Consider the following 3,480-nt stretch of genomic DNA (forward strand, 5'->3'; position numbering starts at 1 on the left):
AAATCCCGGATCCTCCAGCCGTTTCGTAACTCTTGCGTGTTTTTCCCTGTAGTGTTACCTATTTTTATGGCCTTTGCTGCAGCCAGGATATGACTTAATTTTCTATTTCTGCCTCTTTCTATCATCCCAGGGCTGAGTTGGCTGGTAGTGTGTAGCCTTAAACCTAGTTGAAGTCACTGGGGAGTAGAGAGTAGAACACAGGACAGCCCTGACCCCAACACTGGCCACCACGGCCTGTGGCTCTGGTCTAAATTCTGTTTCGTTTTAAAAGAACATCGGACTCCAGTGATTTGCTTCTTCTTCTTCTTCTTTTTTTTTTTAAAGATTTATTTATCTGACAGAGAGATACATAGTGAGAGAGGGAACACAAGCAGGGGGAGTGGGAGTGGGAGAGGGAGAAGCAGGCTTCCTGCAGAGCAGGGAGCCCGATGCGGGGCTCGATCCCAGGATCCTGGGACCACGACCCGAGCTGAAGGCAGATGCTTAATGACTGAGCCACCCAGGTGCCCCTGATTTGCTTTTTCTTTATTGTTCTGCCAAAGGAGAACACTAGCTCTGCTCCCCACTAGTCACTGATGGTCAGTCTGCCAGGTGGCCAGAACCATGCTGGGCATTGTGAGGGTCACAGAGATTGGCAGACTCTACCCTAAGACTACAAGATAGTAGGAGAGAATGTATGCAGAGGGAAACCTAAGCATGGACGTGAGAGTCAGGTAGCTTTAGAAGATGAGGATACCTAAGACCCAAGTAGTGATTACAGGTGACGGAGACTCAAATTGACTTAAGCAGAAAAGGTCACTGATTAGTTCTTATCTCTTAATAAAGTTCATCAGCTTCAGGTACAGCTGGATCCAGGGATTTGAAGGATTTCATTCCAACGTGGTCTCTCCGGCCCTTCTGCCCTCTACCTTTCCTATCTGCTTTTCTCCCTTTTCCTTTTGTTCTCAGGCAAGCTTTCCCTACCTTGGCAATAAGACAGCTACCAGCATCCTGGAATTTCATCATATGAATTCAGTAACCCCCAGAAAGGGGGTTCCAAGCTAACTGGCCAAGGAAACTCCCACGGAGATCCCAGGGAGGGTTCTCAGTGGCTCATTTTGGGTCACATGCCCATCCTTGAACCAATCACTGACCAGTGAATGCAGTGACTCAGTAGGCCAGCCTAGGTCACATGGTACCCCTCCCCTCAAGCTGGGCTCAGCCTGGGGCTATCAGAAAGGGCCCTGGAAGCTGGGCACCTGCCCATTAGAGGCATAGACAGAAAGTGCTGAATTTATCCAGGGATGGTGTTCAGGAGTTTTCTATGTACTTTGCCCCAAATGACATCTTAAGCCAGAGAGGCGAGACTGGGGCTAGGTCCTTTCCCTGCCTCAGCCCTGCCCCTCGCTCCCTGTGTTTGCTGGGGTTCCCTGTGTAGCAGAGAGCTGCTACACCCCTGCAGTTTGGCTATTAAAATAAAAATTTGGACTGATCTTGGTCTCAGGGGAGGCATACCGTGCTGGAATAAGAGAGGGTATATGTGTGCGTGGGTGTGCATGGGGGAGCGTGCACATGCGTGTGTGGATGTGTGTGTGTTTGCCAGATGGGGAGGACGCTGCTTAGAAGGCAGGAGGGACTTCCTCGCCCGACCTGGTTTTCCTCCCTTCGCTCCAGGTCCCTGTCATTTCTCTGGAGTTCCCAGGACCTGGCCTTCATCACGTGGTTAGCTTGTTGAACCCACAGCCAACTTCAATTTCTAGGTCATGTGCAGCCCTTGACACGGAGACTGATGAGAGAACCATTTCCTTCACAGTCAGGATAGACAGCCCAAGTGGAGTTCCGTTGCTCCGCAGCAGAGATCCTTCTGTCTGCAGCGGCTTGGGCCCCGCCGGCTCCCGGCAAAGTTCCAGGCGCCATCTGCGCACACCGAGGGCTCAGGAATCCAGGAGAGGGCACGGGTTTGGGGTCACCTACCTCCCAGATGGAACTCTGGCCCTGCCTGTTATCAGCCGTGGGACACAGCCGTTCCGCTCACCTGGCAGAGCCTGCTTCCTTACCTGGGAGATGCGGATGCCACTGCTTGCTTGCAGGGTGGGTTGGAAAGGGACGAGGTGTGCCGAGCTCAGTGCGGGGGAGGGGCTGTGTCCTCCCTGAAGGAAACGCCTTTGGGGGGGCAGGACTTAAGCGTTTGTCACAGGGCCTGTCCGGGTGACAATGAGCCAAGCCTCAGGTGCCACAGTGACTGTGAGAGCTCTCTTTCTCGCCAGCTCCCCCTTTCTTCATCCTGCAGCTCAGCTCATCCACCCCTACCCCAGAGGTGTTTCTCCTCACCCTCAGCTCGGGCCTGATCTGGCCGCCCCTGCTCGGAGCTGGGATCTCAGCAGAAATTACAGGTGTATTTTTTCCTGATTTGACTTGTATCTATCCCCACACTGGTCCACCCACCGGTCCCATGGGCAGGACTGGGTGTTGCTCATCACTCGGTTACCCGTAGTAATATGCTCTTAGTAAATACTACCAAGTGTGACTCAGTGACTGAACGAAGGTTCGGGATATGGATGTAACACAAAGAATATTGCATCTTTTTTTTTTTTTTTTTTTTTAAGATTTATTTATTTGACAGATAGAGACACAGTGAGAGAGGGAACACAAGCAGGGGGAGTGGGAGAGGGAGAAGCAGGCTTTCTGCAGGGCAGGGAGCCCGATGCGGGGCTTGATCCCAGGACCCTGGGATCATGACCTGAGCCGAAGGCAGACGCTTAACCACTGAGCCACCCAGGCACCCCAAGAATATTGCATCTTAATTCCAGTCTCCAGTAGCTGTGTGGTGCTGAGTAAAGTCCTTTTATCTCTTGGGCTTCAGTTTGCTTTTTGTACCATGAAGAGTTGATTAGATCCCTTTTTCCTTTTCTTTTTTATGGCACCCTTTCCTTCTCCCTCAAATAAAATCTTATGTGGGGCCCAGATATTTAAACACTGCTCACAGATCAAGTGGAACTGCTGTGACTGAGGTGTGGATGGGGTCCCAGAGCCCTCCCCTGATGCCTGCCACCTCTTCACCTTGAGCCTCCAGGGGCTTGGCGCCCACTTGAACATGGCCAGGCCAGAGTCTCATAATGTTCTGGGATATGGTCTACATCTCAGACCACAAGACACTCCTGGAAACCTTTTTTTTTTTTGAAGAGAATTAAATCCTTGATGTGAGCTTGTTTTCTGATTATTTCTCAGAGTGAAAAATTTTTATAGATAAGAAGGCACTATGAATGTTCTGTCTACTGGTACTCTGGCCAGTTGATAATTCTCCTGTATTTTGTCTGGAGCTGAAGGGCCCTGGGACATCTAGCTATAGGTGTTCCCTCTTTCTACCTTGGTCCCCAACCTGGAGGAGAGGGTTGCTATTTGTCCTTATGTCTTCAAGTCTGGGGCATTCTATGCTTTTCCCCCCATCAGCTAATTGAGATTTCCAGCTAAAAGAAAGTGTGACCTGGACAGAGGGAGTTA

This window comes from Halichoerus grypus, chromosome 1 (genome assembly GCF_964656455.1).
Source record: "Halichoerus grypus chromosome 1, mHalGry1.hap1.1, whole genome shotgun sequence".
Taxonomy (NCBI): domain Eukaryota; kingdom Metazoa; phylum Chordata; class Mammalia; order Carnivora; family Phocidae; genus Halichoerus; species Halichoerus grypus.